Genomic DNA, 16,026 nt, shown 5'->3' on the forward strand with positions numbered 1-16,026 from the left:
GACTCCTGGGGATGTCCCCTGGAGGGCCGGGAGTTGGACTCGATGATCCTTGTGGGTGCCTTCCAGCACAGGACATTCTATGATGGTTCCGTGACTCTCTGTACACACAGAAGGCTGAACGGTGACCTGGGGCACGTCTGGGGCACGTCTGGGACACGCTGCGCGCCAGGAGCATTCCCAAGGCCGCGCACCCTCGCCATGGCGGGGCGGGTGGGGCTCCCCCGCGCCCGCCGCAGTCGGGGAGGCGCAGTGCGCCTGCGCGCCGGCGGGGGGGCGGCGCGGGGGAGGAGGGCGGGCCCCGGCCCTGTGTTTTGAACGGCGCGATGCGGGAGGCTCACTATTTGGCAGGAAGGTGAGGAGGCCTCTATCCTGGCGGAGGAGCTCGTGTAGGGAGAGGGGGATCCAAATGTGGCAGAGGCGAGCAGGAGGCAGAGGCGGCGGAGGGGGACAAGCGAGACGAGGGGAGCGGATGTGCCCGCCGCCGCTGCTGCCGCCGCCGCAGAGAAGCTGAGCGGCCCGGCCGGGAGGGGCTGAGCGGCAGCGCTGGCACCCTCGGGCGCCCGCCCCGCCGGCAGGTGAGCGACCGGGGCGAGGGAGGGGACGGGGGGAGCGCAGCCCGTCGCGCCGCCCTTGGCTTGGCCTGGCCCGGCCCAGTACCGGGCAGAGCCGGAGGGAGTCGCTGTAGGGGGACCGGCGCTCCCAGCCCGGCCGCGCCTCGCCTCCCTCGGGGCTCTCACATCGTGGATCCTCCCCGCACGGAAGCTGTAGGCGGCATCGGGGCCGCGGGGGCTCCGGTCTGGCGGTGTCGTCTCTGCTCTCCCTTCCCCCGCAAGCACTCCGGCTGCTTGGCAACCCCCGCCGCCCTTCCGGCCTCCGCGGCTCTGCCGCCCTCCCCCGGCACGGCCCCGCGCCGCATCCAGCCGAAGGGGAGCGGTGCCCTCCCCCTTTCCCCGCTGCGGAGCTATTGTGTGCGGGCTGGGGCCCGCCGAGGGGCTGCTGGCGGATAAGCCTTTCCCGGGGGAGGTGGAGGCGGGAAAGCGGGACGAGGGGGGTGTGAGGGCGGCGGGGGAGCCGAGGCCGCGGGAGACAGCGCCGGCGCGGTGCGTGTGCGCCCCGCTCGCTCTGCGTTGCTGCGATCCTTTGTCTGCTGTGCCGCTTTCCCCCCCTCCCTCTCCTTTCCTCCCTCCTCCCTTCCCTCTCCCTCCCTGCGTTCCCCTCTCTCTCCCAGGCTCCAAGCGCTGCTGCAGCTGCAGGTTTGTAAATACTGGACCAACACACACACTCACTCATACAGGCACACACACACACAACATGGCTGACGCTCGCCCTGCTCCTCCACCAGGGTCTCCGCCTTCTCCCTCAGTCTCCGCTGCTTAGCCGCTCCTCCGTGTAGGCTTTTGTTTCTTCCCCCCTCCCCCTTCATCGCCCGTCCAAAAAAAAAAAAAAAAAAAAAAAAGGAAAAACAATTCACCTTCCTTATTTGCGCGCATGGCGGGATTTCAAGGGTAAGAATCCTCGCTTTGGAAGCTTTCTCCTTTCGTTTTGCTATTTACAACAAAATGAAACCTAAAATCAGAGGTGATTTGGGAACCTGGCAAGGCCTAGGGCGAGGGAGGAAGGGAGGGAAGGAGGGGGGAACTGGGTGAGTCCCGCTGAGAAAGGCTTGATTGGAATGTGCGTATCTTTTTCTCGTGTTGGGTGGGGGGAGGCTGATGCACCAAAGTGCTGGCTGAGATGAAATACTGTGTTACACTTGGCGGAATGAACTAGGGCCTTTTCTTTTAGGACATGATTCGGTATAAGGGGTCAACTCTGCACAATCCCATTGAGAAGATCTGAACTAGTTATGTCAGAATAGGCATTGTGTAGGTAAAACCCGTAGCATAGGCTTTTTGGCTTTTTTTGCGTTTCATATATCTCCTTGGTAGTATCTTAAACAGCTTGGAAACCATGGAATACAAAACTGGAATTTACACTTGTCAGGTCTTTGTTTTGCTAGCTTTGTGTCACAGATTAATATGCCCTTGTGATGACAGTAGTACAAATTGAAGTATTTCCTTTTTCCTAAAAGGAGTGCTTTCGGATTTTTTATTTTGGTTTTTTTTTGTTGTTGTTACTGTTTGTTTATTTGGTTGGTTTTTTGTTTGTTTTTTTTTTTTTTGTAAAAAAGGCATGGTAATGTGAAGTTGAGTGAGCTCCCAAATGAAAACAAGACAGCATGCTTTTGACCTCTTTAATAGTGTAAGGCAAATGCTCAGTACCCTCCGCCTCGGTTATTCAGAGCACCCCCTTCTGGCTTTGATAAACATGGCTTATTTTTTTGCTGCTTGTGACGTAAAACCAAAGCACTTGAATGTAGTTCGAGCTTATCTAAAGTGACCTGTCATGGAACGATGTTATTTCTAGGTTGTAACTTAAGGGTGAATGCTGAAGGTGTGAAGACATGATGCTGTATATTTGCTTTCTAGATCTGTTACTGTAATTTGAAGTAAGTGTTTCATTTTTCTAGGATCATACTTAAAGACATGGTCTTTATTTATACACATGGATAGCCATGGTTTTTGAGCACTGCTCTTAAGTAACAAATGTCCTAGCTATGTCGTCTTTTGTCTAATTTGCTTTAGAAGCTTCTAGTGGGGAAGCATTGGAATGGCATAATCATGCAGCTTTTACTGAGATAGAAATATGGGAAATAAATATTGTATATTAATACTTCTTTCTGCTACTTTTTCTGTCCTCATTAATAAGCATTGATTAGCAGACATTGATTATGGAGAAAATAATATGCAGAAGGAGTTTACAGCGACATAAAACTTAAGTCATCCAAGTTACAAGATCATTTTGGAATGTGTATCTACGTCATGGTTTCTGAGCCAACTGTGTTACTTCTAGATGGAAAAGTCCAAGCAAAAGTCTATAACCTGATACATCAGTAGATTCCTGTAGCGGTCAGTTACTTTTTTTTTTTTTTACGTTTTTCAGTCTGAAGGCAATATTTTCTAAACTAGAATAGTTTACCAGTTATAGTTAATTTGCCATTCATTGTGATAACTACTGCATTTTGAAATTATGCTCACCTACTAAAAACGTTAAATACATTGAAGTGTGCAGCTCCTCCCTCGGAATAGGCCTTTGGATACTTACACCAATTCTTAGGCTGAAGAGCAAAATAAACAAAATAAAAATAAGCTATCCCACAGCACATCTGTTTAAATAATGGATAACTTAAAAGTAGTCATTTTTAACTCTCCTACATTGCAGTACTGTTGCTAGAGCTAAATTTTATGCTGTAAAATTTGTCTCTATTTCATCATCTTTGTCAAGTTTCTTATCTATAGCCTCTTTACTTTAGCTTGTCATTGTATTCTTTTCTATGACACTCTGAAGATTTCTGTCTTGGTTGTGTTTAGTCAAAAATCAGTATTGTGGGCCTTCATATCCCGAAAGGAGCAGGTGTAGTTGAAGAACTTGCTAAATCTCTGCATCTTCACTAAGTGAAGACACTGCAGTGTTTTTGCCATTGTGAGTTATGCTAGGCTGTGTTCAACCAAATTAAAAGCATTGTTGAGGAATGGTTGGAGGATCAGGGGCATGGGTCCCTGGAAGAGCTGTACAAGCAAACACCTTTTTAGCTTGACATAAGCAGGCCTCTTGCTAACTGCAGAAATCAGCAGGCCTCTTGCTAGCTGCAGAGAAAGGAAATCGTGAGGACAGAAATCATGAGAATAAAGAAAGAAGGCAAGGACACAAACGCAGTGTTCTTGACAATCCTGTTATAGATAAACAACAGGACGTGCTGACAAGATGTACTGGCCATGAGAGATGAGGAAGAACCCTGATTTCCCAAATCGCAACATTAGCAATACGTGCAAAATGTAGCTTTTTACCCAGTGTCAATAGAGAAGTGACAAGTAGGCATATTTGAGTGTATAAAAGCGAAGTCTGAATTTCAATAAACTGAAGCTTGCGTTATCAGTCACACTGATTGTCTGCATGTCTTTCCTTGCCGGAGTCAACATTAAAACCTGATACTAGTAAAACCTCTTTTCAAAAACTGTTTGGCAAATGAAACTGAGGAAAAAGAAGAGTCCAAGAAATATAGTCTCAGTGATCAGCTTGCTGTAAGAAGTTAGAAATTAACTAATTTTTTTAAATCAGTCATGCTTTTCAGTGCATCTTTAAGTAAATCATGACTCAGTGTAGTTCTAAATATTTATGAAATTACCAAGGAAGATACAGTCCTAAAGGTAATAAACACTTTTAGTACATTCTTATTCTTCAGTATTTTATATTCTCCCAGTCTGAGCATTCTTTCATCCTCTTAGCCAGTATCTTTGCGATCAGATCCTTGCGATTTGTTGCCAGGCTGCGCTCTTTGACATGTTCAGATCTGTAAACCTGTGGCTGATGCAAGAGCTGTGTGTTAATGTAATGCATGATTTGCTTAATGTTTGACAAATGAAATATTTTTAGAAGGATTCTGCTTACTGAAGCAAAACACAATTTTTTTAACCTTTTTTTTGTTTGTTTCCTAAGAATGAACCCTTTGGCTGCAAACTTCTCATCATTCCATTTTGTTTCTTGTCTCATTTTCTTTCTTTCACCAGGTAGTAGAAAGATCAAACTTGACTTCTTGATGGTATGGCATGAGAATATATTTTCATAGGTGACTAAAACGAATTCAACAAACTGGTTTAGAAAACCATCTTTGAAAACTGTTCATTGAAGCTGAACCAAAAGAGAGAATGCTCTTACAGAAAGTTGTTTCCTGTTGTGTGGTTAGATAGCTTGTTAGTCATTGCAAGTGTGAGAGAATTTTTTGGTTTGTTGTTTTTCTCATGTTCCTTCTCTTACTGCTCTTCAGAGGTCAGTGATTTCATGATGGAAGGGTGAATGCTGATCTTTCTTGACACTGGTTCTCCTAATGAGTATCTCCTGTATATCAAGATGTGTCCCACTGCCTGTCCAGATGCTATCTAGATGTCATCATGCCACCTGCCTTAAAAGAACAGGGAATCTGACTTTGCCTTACGAGTGTGTAGACTGCTCCAGCTACGTCTCTGACATGAATACATATTGGGATCGTTAAAACAGTGTAGTTACCTGGCTTGTATTTAGCTATGAACAGTTGATTCTAGAGACAAAGGGGCCTTGTCAGTGATCCATTTCAAACAATGGTGAAATAATTTAATTTGGTCTAACTGCTTTCACCATGTGGTGGTTGAAGTTAACTTTCTGTTACTGAGTAAAATGTGAATTTGCTAATGACATACAGAATTCAGGAGGTGAATGGATTTGGCTTTGAGGTTGTGGACGATGGTTCTACAAATCCAGGTTATATTTTTTTATTTCTTTCCTGTAATGTATGTTGTGAAACTGCTGTAAATCTATGTTACATGAGGTCTGGAATGACTGACTTGGAAACTTAACTGTTGTAAGAGTTCCACAAAATGAAATGTATAGAAAGAGTTGTGATTACATGTGGTGTCTACTAGCTGTAACTGTTACCTAATCATATTTTAATTTTTGCAGTTACTGCACCTTGGTTGAGATGTTCTTGAAATATTTTTATGTATTTATAGTATTTTTGATAAGACTTATAAATCCCTAAGACTTGATTAGCTCTTTGATTGGGTTGGGTTTGGGGTTTTTTTTCAGTTAGTTGGCGGGTTTTTTGTGTGATTTTTTTAGTGCTATTGTGGAATATTCCAATACGGTATTCAAGTTCTGCACCTACAAATACTGATGAGAGTAGGTGCTGTGGAGAGTAGTTCCGTGGATTTCAGTGATTTGGTAATGTCTCAGTTTGAAAGACAGGTGTCTGCTAAGGAAGGCAGGAGCCTACCTTGCAAGTGGAAAATATGAGCCCCAACCCTCCAAATTATTATAACTTTGAAGTTAAGGGGCTTTCAGGCAAAGATATGGAAAAAGGAATAACAGGTTTTTACTAGTGTGTGTATGTATAACGAGGCAAACAAGCACCAGCAAACGAGAACAGAAGGCCCGCTCTCAGTCTCCTCCCGCTCTTCAGGCGCTTTCCCCTTCAGTGCAGTCATGCTCGCGGCCGGCAGGGGCGCTGCTGGCTCCGGGCGGGGCGGGGGCGGTGAGCGCCGCGCGGCTGCAGGGGGCGCTGTGGCGGGGCCCGGCCGTCTCTCTCCGCGTGCACAATGGCGGGCGCAGCCGCCGGGAACGATGGAGAAGGGGCTTTCTTTATGAACCCCCAGGGGCAGCTGATCCTGGTGCCCCCTCTGGATAGCAGAAGGAGCTGTAGCAGGAACCTCAGGAGAAGCAAGCTGGGAAGGCAGGGCTGAGCAGCATCCTGGAGTGGTAGATGAGATGAATCTGAAACTCGGCAGCTACAGCTGCGACCGAGGGTCGCCCCGGCAGGCAGGATGTGCGGGGGCTACAGTGTAGCAAAAAAACCATGAAGCAGCGGCAAAAAACGGCAGGGGTGGGGCAGGGGCAACCTGGCTCCCCAGCAGGGCAAGGAAAAAGCTCCCTTGGAGGGGTAGGGGGCTCGAGGATCCCGGGGTTTTCCCCTGAGGCACCCCAGCAGATGGTGAAAGTCCTTTTTTTAGCGAGTAGGATGTTAATAAGGTCCCAGTTCAGTAGCTGCTCTCTCAGGCAGAAGCTCACCCCACGACAGAAGAAGCGGGGCCAGGCTGGGCTCCGGCGGGGGTAGTGAACTCCTCCCCTCGAAACAGTAGCTCCGACCATTCTCCTCAGAAGCCTGGAGAGCAAGAGGTGGCGAAGAGTTGCGCTCAACCCTTTCCCCCAGCGCAGTTCTCAAGGCATCTCCGCTGTTCCATGAGATTCCCCCCGCCCCCCCATAAGACAGTATCGAGCCACACCCTTCCCGGGGCAACTTCTTTTGTTTCTCTTAAGTACCCGGTCGTTATTGTATTTTAGCAACATACGGGACAAAATTCCAGGAGAGGAAGAAACAAAAGGAAGGAATCCTGAACCCCAACAAGTAAATACTTGACTTACACTGAATGGGCGCCCAACTTCAGGCCTTCTGTTCCATATGGTATTTTCAACAAAATTGGACTGTATCAATTAGTTACTATGTAATTTAGTAAGATGCCCTAGATGATCTGTGCCATCATGCTAAGGTCTGTAAAATGTCACCATAGACTTCAAAAAAACCATGAACAAAAACAAAACAATCAAGCAAAACCCAACTGCCCAACTTCTTTTCCCATGAACTTCTTTTAATCCAATTTAAATGTAAAAGGGAACTTTGCTAGATTATGATTTCTTACCCTAGGTGGATAAGGACAGAAAGAGTCATTAGATGTCAGACTTTTGGTCTGTCTATTTATTAAAATCAAGTAATTATTTGTTTCAGAACTGTTTCAGCTTTTCCTATTTTAGTATTTGTGTTTCCTACATGGAAGTCTTCACTAGAATGCGGAGCCAAGACACTCAAGTCCAGTATATTATCTTGTGGTTTCAGTTGAAATTTTTGAATAGAGAAATTTTCAGCTTTCTAGGTTTAATGTTTTGTGAGCTGAGTAGCATGAGAAAAGCCATGTTCTAGATTAGGTTCCTGGTGAAAAATCTGTAAAGTTTTGTTGGTAAACTTTTCTAGATACCTTGACAAACACAATGTTTGCTGAAGTCCACAGTTGTGCTTAGGGTTCTTTTAGTAAGCAAAGGTTAAGTACCTGCCATGGACTGGGAAGTATTATGTGTGTTCTGCTGCATATCTGTGACTTATTTTTGGTTTTAATTGTGCCCTGAAAAGTGTCTACAGATTAGACCATCTTTCTTCAATTTTCTAGGAATGATAAAAGTTAGTAAAAATAATGCTTCAAATATGGAGCTTGTATAACTCATAAAATTATACTTGGAAAAGAGTTGACTGATTCTGGATAATTGCTTGCCTGTCATGTTTAATAACCATATATGTTTTAAACAATGAAATAAACATTACAGTGAAACTAGAATGGGGGCAAACATGTTAGAGATCAATTTATTCCTTCTTTCTCAAAAAGTTCCAGTTGCAGAGACCTTTGTTAAATGGATGTAATTACCTTTTTCTTCAGAAATCCCCTTCAGAAGTTCTTTGTCTTAATGGTGAAAGGTGGCCTACAAACCCATTAATTGGTTGTTTAGGTGTCATTGGAACTGCAAATGAGATATTGTGATGCTGAGATTTTGTGAGATATGATAGGCCAAAATCTGTACTCTTGACAAGTATGTCTTCAAAACCACTTTAACAGTAGATTCTGACTTTGATGTGCCTTCATAGAACTCTGTTCTTGAGTGCTTTTAGGGTTAAGGGTTTGGTATACCTGGAAACCACAGGGTGTTGCATATTCTTACAGTTTTATGTTGATGGGGAGAGTGCTGGCCTCTGGGTCATCTCTCCCTACTGCTGAAGGGAGGAGTGAATAAGCACAGAAATCTCCTTTAGTCCCTACCTACACTGCAAGAGTACATCTCAGGTGAATTACATCTGTTTTCTACGCCTCCATTTTGTCAGTAAAGCATACATACTGTTAGGTGCCAGACAGAAGATGAGAGGGCAAGCAGACCTTCCTACGTGTTCGAGCTGGGGGGAGTTTCACTCCTGCCTTCAGTTATACCTGTGTTTACACACCTGTGGCTTGTGTGGAAAGAGATGAGACAGGTTAATGTTACTTCATGCCACTAAAGACATGTGTCTGTATTGATAGTGGATGAAAAGTACGTTTTCAAATGCTGTAACCTTGGTGACAGTGACATTTCTAACCAGCAGTGAAATAGGCATTGCATTGCAGATAGTTTTAGGCTAGAGGCTTGAAGAACCAAATTTACATGGATTTATTTGAGGCAGGCTTTTTCTTTTGCTCCTAGCTATAATTTAATTGAAGAAGGAAAAGTGATGGTGTGAATAAACATCCTAGTTTTTGGTTGTGCTTAAGCTTCTAATCACATTTCTAGGAGAGTTTATATTTGGGTGGAGGTGGTGAAATATGAAGCTAGCGTCAGCAAAAAATGCAGAGGTGTGGTTGTTCTTGTGTTTACTTTGATTATCTCTAGGACAGACTTCTAGAAAGCCTCACCTGATTTTATGGGGAAGGATATTCTTCTTCCTGAGATCCTGTTAGCTGGAAGATACCTCACTTTTTCCCTTCTTCAGTTTCTATTTTTCCCCTTCTCTGCTGCCCAGCTGAGTAGATTCAACTTTGTTTGAAGCACCGCAAGACAATTTAGTCCTCTCTGCAAATAAGCATGTGCATTTTCAAAAGGGAAGAGGGATGTGTGTTTTCTGGAGGGATTGTTGTTGTTATTACCAATACCCAAGGTTGATGCAGAATCTCAGGAAATACACTTTCATGTTTATTGGTGAGTCTAATTCAGATCAGATATAAAACTTTCTGGAGAGAAAATGAGATTATAAAGCAAAAAAACCGACTACATTTAGCTGTTGCTGCTACTGGAAGTTCTGCCTCCAAGTTCTATCGTAATTAATTTACTTTCTCATTTCATTTGCATTTGTGCAGCATGAACAGTGGAGTAGTTTCAGAGCAGCATTTTTGAATACAATTTACCACCAAAGTTGAAGAAAGGAAAGCAGGTCTACTGTGGGTCAAACATGGTATGGTAGGGAACAAGTAGTTCCAAGGTGATTGTCGTTCTGGAAGCCTTGACTTCCTTCTTGCCATCATTTTGTTACCTCTCTGCAACTAGAGAATGAGGACAACGTAGTGTTTTAAGTCAGCTATACTCAAACACATGCAGATGTCTTAAAGTTTATTTTTTCACAGTCCAGTAAATAACTTTCCAGAGTAACTTGAAATAGTTTATCATCCTCTTAAATACTTACGATCTACTAATTAGTTTCATGAGAATGCAGATAGCATACTAAAATCAGAGCTAATATTTTATGCTAATATTTTATACCATACAAGTAGTATGAGGATTGGTGTGTTCTGATGTCTCTGCAGCTTTTAGGGAGAGTTACTGGTTTCTAGGTTTAACTTTCCTCTCTGTTTTACTCCTCGCCAACACATGCACACACATATATGCAGGATGTGTTGTTTTTTTTTCACCAAAAATGTGAAAGAACTGTACACAAGCAAAGAAGATACCATGTTATGTCACAGTTATGACGGTTCTCATCTTAGAGAAGAACGTATGATTGGTGGTTTAGTAAGATACCATTGTCTTTACTGATGAATCCAGTGTTGACTGCAGTATTTAAATTAATATTGCAAATACCTGATATAAGTTTTCAACAGCTGATTTCTCTTCTTTTAAAGTAATAGTGTTTGTTCTTTCACTGACCCTCCAGAGTTAGAGAAACCAGTGTAGTTACCTGCAATTAGAGGTTACATAATACAATGCTGAATTTTGTTTTCAGTGACTTGCTGTTATGCAGGTTGCAACTTTGACATCTGTTGTAGCTATTTACCATTTAAATGTGATAATCTCTTTAGGCAAAGTTTTTTAACAGTGAGTGAATATTCTGCAGTTGATCTGGAAAAACTTAAGATCTCATTTTTAGTTAGTAGCTATAGCAAGAGACCTGCCATTCTTAACAGCAAGTGTTTTCATTTAAGTGCTTTATGTTTTCACTGTAAACACTTACGTGAATGCATTTGAGAACTGATTTAATACAAGTTAAAATGGCTGAATGTGAAGAAAATAGGTAAGACAAATTCGGTTTAGGACTGACTGCTCAGCTTTTTTGAACTGTAGATTAAAGCCAACAGATCATTTTCCCTGAATCCTTTTTTCAGTTCTGTTTTTTTGGGGTTTTTTCCCCTGATCATTGCAAAGATAGGATGAAGAATGCTATTGATTTGAATTGTGTAACTGTCTATAAGCTTCTTTTAAAACCAGGTGTGTAGTGAGAAATTTTCCTATGCTTGGAATATGAGTTTAGTATCTCTCAATCAATATGATCATGCTTCAGTTTGGAAAAAATGGAATTGTTTGCTCCTTCATTGTAGTAATCCCTAAAGAATTAGTCCATTTTCTTCTGAGTAGAAGGGGCCACAGTTTATAAATAATTTCACTCTAATTATTCTTCCTACTGTCAGCTGATTTAAGAAAGAGAGCTACGTTTTTATTAGAATAGAGGCAGTCAGTGTTTGTGTCCAGTGGAAACCCAAGTTAACATCTGATTCATTAAAAACTGTCTGTTATGATTGTAACTACTGTGATGTTGGTTATGGGAGAAGTTTAGATGCATGTGTCTCAAATTTATGAATAAAAGATCTTGTAGCAAATCTTGTAATAGTTTTGGTTGTATAGAAAGCTATAATGTAGGTAACTATTTTCTAACCTCATCCTTTTCCAGTGTTTTCTGGTCCTGCTTTTTTTTTTAATTTTTTTTTTTTTTATTTCAAGTGCTGAATTACTAATTATTTGTCAACATCCTCACTGGATATTTAGGCTGGGGTTCATAACAATTAAATTTTGACTTTCTAATCAATGCTGTGAATAACAGCTTGTCTTAATAAGAACTTTGAATGTTTATGTGCTTTGTTTAAATTCAAAATTGGTGGATGGTTGCTGTGTTGCACAAGTATAAAGTATTGATACATTGATTACTTGGCTTACTCTCACACACACAGTTTTTAGTGTATTATGGCCCTCTACTCCAAACTGGGGACCTACCACAGCTTGTCTTGAAGATAAATAGTGACTATGTCAAGAGTAAAGTTTTAAAACAGCTGGAGAAACTGTACATAATAAGAATAATTGCTTAAGTGTGAACCTCTGAATGCAGGAGCAAGATATGTCCTTTACTGTGGACCTTTATTCATAAAGTTGTAGAGGCATGCTGCATTAGAGAGAAAAAAATTTCAGGTGTATCTGCAAAATTGGTCTTGTAAAACTGTTTGGTGTCACAAATTCATACATTTGGTTTAGGAGAATTTTTTATTATGCCTAAGTTTAAAGTGTTGCAGTGGCATCTTACTGACTTCGGCGAGGGAAGACATGCAGACAATCTGTGATTGATAAAGCAAGCTTCGTTTATTGGCAATACAGAGGCACTTCTATAGTGTGAGTATACATGCTTGTCAGTTCTTGATTGGTTAAAACTTATGAGAGCACATTCTTGTTTCTACATAATTGGGTTAGATAAAAGACTACATTGGCAAGCTTCTACTATTTATGTTTTAACTTGAGAAATCAAAGTTCTTCCTCCCCTCTCATGGTCAGTACATCTTATCAGCACAGCACTGTACCTCCTTAAAACTCCCTTTTGGTTCTCAGGCTTGTTTCTCATGCAGGCATTTTCTCATGCAGGCATTTGCTTGTACAGCTCTTTTATTGATCTGTACCCTACAGCTCTATCAATGATCCATGTCCGTGATCCTCTAACCATTCTTCAACATTGGCATCTTCTCAGGGTACTCAAAAACAGGGTACTCAAAAAAAGAGTAATTTGGTACTTATGATGCACAGACTAAAAAGTTTGCAAGTGGTCCATCAAATGGAGATCATCCCCCTGCCCCTAAAAACTGTATGTGACTTACATTCCCTCAATGTTTGAAGGTGTGTGTAGCAGCACTGCTAGCCTGGATTGTTGAGAAGTGGTTGTTATGCACTTAAACTGATGCTTAGGTCAGCTAGGCTTCTCAAGGGTTGTAAACCCTTGTTTGATTTGCAATGATTAATCAGTCTAGGAGACTTAAAAGTGCAGTAACTTACCACTCCATTACCTTCTAACAGCAGGGGTAGGTATGTTTGCCCTAGGCTTGCTCTTCCAGAATGTTGGAGTGATCCTTTTGGCTTTGTGGCAATGCTTCTTTGACTAGCAGAACAGAAATTAAACCTAGTCTTCTGACAAAGGCTGGCCAAAGTATATTCCTTGGGGAGACACGAGCAGAGAACAGAGAAATTCCTTACTTTTTTAAATACATATTTTCCTCTATGGTTTCCAGAGACCTGTTGTGAATGTTTTCAAACCAAATTGAGTAAACTTTCTTAGAATTGTAATAAATTATTTGGGTCACTTCTGTCTGTAAGAGCATGACTAAGAACAAAATAATTGCATTGTGAAACTTAAAGTTCACTTGCATTTACCATAGGGTGGTAGCAAGTGTAGTGATTGTGCAGTGCTGATGTGATATCCTGGGCAGCTGTTATTTTTGTGCATAGTTATTTATTTATTTAATTCAGGGGGAGAGCAAGATAGTTACCTACCAGGAAGGAAAGTCCTAGAACCACTCTGTGGTTTGGAATGGACCTTAAAGAATATTTAATTCTGACTCTTCTGCCATGGACAGGGACACCTTCCATCAGACCAGGATGCTCAAAGCATCCTACAGCCTGGCCTTGAACACTTCCAGAGATGAGACATCCGCAGCTTCTCTGGGCAGTTTGCTCCAGTGTCTTACCAGCTGCACAGTAAAAAGTTTTTTCCTAATATCTAATCTAAACCTGTTCTCTCTTACTTGGAAGCCACTCCATCATGTCCTGTTGCTACTTGCCTTGGTAAAAAGTCTTTGTCTAGCCTTCTTGTAGGTCCTCTTCAGGTACTGAAAGGCTGCTGTAAGGTTTCCCCAAAGCCTTCTATTTTCCAAGCAGAACAATCCCACCTCTCAACCTGACTTTGTAGAGATGTGTTCCAGCCCTGTGACCATCAACTGAGAAGTTAACCTGGTTCATATTTGCCATGATGCAAAAGTGTGCAACTTCGGGCAATTACACAAGCTTGTGACAGCTTGTTACTGTTCTGTCTGTGCAGGTTCTTGCCCTGTGGTTAAATGCAAAGTTGTTTGCAGTGGCAGGGTTTTTAGTTAAAGAGGGCTCCATCAGTCACAGAAGTGATTCTTTTGCAAGGAGGTGCTTACAGCTTCCTCCAGACCCAATAGAACCAATCAACTGGCTAGTCTGAATATTGGCAACTTTTTTAAGCCACTTAAGAAGCTTGACACGCCTTTGTGATCTACATTTAAGAACGAACATAGCCTGGGAAAGCCTCTCTTGCTTCTGGCTTTCAGACACGTAACTGGGGGGCCCGCGGCGCGGCCAGCAGGGCCAGGCCAGGCCCTGCTCGGTGTGGCCCAGCTGGGTCAGCCGTGGCACAGCTTGGCTGAGATCTCAGCGGCTTCTGCTCGCTGGACACCCGGCACAGCCCCTCAGTGCTGGCCAGGCCGGCCGGGACACAGCCACCCCGGAGCCTTGGAGCCCTGTTCCACCCACGGCCCTGCTCCGTGCGGGCGGCCCAGCAGCGTGGCCAGGCCGGCCCTCACCCAGTGTGGCCGAAATTCATCTGAGGCTGCTGCCCGGCAAAGATCATGTGACCAACAGCGATAAGGGAATTCCAGCTGCAGGGCCTGGGTGAGATTCACCCTTTTAGTGTTGCAAGATTCCTCCAGAACAGAGGAAGCCTGCAGACATCAATCCTCTCCCAAGTCAAAAGAAAAGGAGGGGTGAAGGCACATGAAAAAAACCACCATAAAGACACCAAAGTCAGTGAAGAAGAAAGACCTGAAAACCCCGAGAGAGGAGAAAGAGGAGATGCTTCAAGCTTAGAAGCTGAAATTCTGCTGTAAAGCTATGGTGATGGACTATGATACATCAGAGTACCCATTGTAATTTCATAAAAGCAATGGGGAGTGGAGCGTTCAAACTGCAACTGTGAGCAAAAGTATCTGTGCTGAAACCAGCAAATGTTGAAGTAGCTGTGATTTGATGAGAAGCATGAACAGAGAGAGATGAAAGTGATGAAGACCCTTGCTCCCAGGGAAGAAGACGACCTCTGTTCCTAGAGATGAAGATGCTCCCAGAGATAGGTGAAGAGAACTTTTGTTTTTGAACAGCTCAACCTTAAAATGGTACCCCATTAGCTCAAGATTGGACCCTTGCAAACAGTTGTGGGGAAAGCTGTAAGTTGGGGGAAGGGACTTTATCACCTGTGAGCAGAGAACCAATCTGGGCGGCTGTCTTGCTGTGACACTGAAGCCATGAGAGAACTGTTTGTTGTGGAGATGTCTCCATAGCATGAGCAAGAAGAGACTCCTCTCCCTAAGTGAACTGAAGAAAGAGATTATTATAGAGGTGATAAACTGACTGAAAAAATCTCAAGGGTTGTCTTTTTACATTGTCAGTGGGAGAAGGGAGAAAGATGGGGGGAGGAGAAGTGTTCTGAAGGTTTAGTTTGACTTCTTTCTTTCTTTTAGGTCTGTTAATAAACTTTATATTCTTTTAAGTTCTGTGCCTGCTTTGCTTTCTCCTAATTCTTATCTCACAGAAGGAGAATAAGTAATGGATATGTGAACCAAACCACTACAACACACAAGGTTAAATGAGCAAGTATTTTTGCATTGCCTGTAAGAGGATGCTTTGAAAAGAAATCACTGTATTTCAGAGTCGTGGTATATTGTGCAAAGCCGTAGCAAGAATTTTAGCTATATAGTGAAAAGAAATAATATCTTAATGTTACTAAGTATATTGTAAACTTTGTCACTGTTTTTAAAGCTGTTTGGCTAAACTTTGGTAGCTGATGATGATTCCATAGTAGAATGACAGAATAATACTGATATTGAACAGTGTCTTCTGTTAGCACAGGCAAATCATTCAAGAATAAAAGAGGTTGTGCTTATCTATGCTGCTTGAGACCAGAGTAGAGAAGAGCTGTAAGAAAAGTCTTTTAAAATGCACTATATGTTTCTTTGTTGTTCTCATACTAAGGTGTACATAATGTTGCAGTAGTGGGCAAATTTTTTTATTTTTGAAATTAGTTTTGCTCTGCCATCTGTATGCATAGGAAAACATACATTTGTTCTTAGCCATTAGAAAGAAAATAGACTAGAATTTTTTTTTTTATATAAGAACCATAACATGAATTAGTGTGGAACTTAAAGTTTGTGTTGACAAGCCTATTTTTGTTTGTTTGTTTTAAGGAAGATCTTGTAAGCTCATTTGGTGTGAGTCAGTTCTCTTATTCTTTCATTAGCTTGATTCCTAGTCAGTAGAGCAGCCAACAGTTTTTAATACCAGACTGAAGAATTTGTTTTTGCATTTTTGTGCTCAATTTTTGGAATTTATTTTTTGAACCAAGAGAGAAGCAAG

At 42.5% G+C, this 16,026-nt stretch overlaps 1 protein-coding gene across 2 annotated transcripts in view; it reads left to right on the plus strand.

The window, feature by feature from the left end:
• The first annotated feature begins 370 nt into the window (after positions 1-370).
• The window catches only part of SPIN1 (spindlin 1), a 65,361-nt gene continuing 49,705 nt past the window's right edge, over positions 371-16,026 (plus strand). Inside the window, exon 1 of one of the 2 annotated variants that reach the window (XM_082301373.1) lies at positions 371-575. The gene's annotated coding sequence lies outside the window, so the exon portion shown is untranslated. Of the gene's footprint in view, positions 576-1,227; positions 1,506-16,026 lie in introns of those variants that run through there. The other variant, XM_082301374.1, reaches the window with a different exon arrangement.

This window comes from Coloeus monedula, assembly GCF_965178545.1.
Source record: "Coloeus monedula genome assembly, chromosome: Z".
Lineage (NCBI taxonomy): Eukaryota > Metazoa > Chordata > Aves > Passeriformes > Corvidae > Coloeus > Coloeus monedula.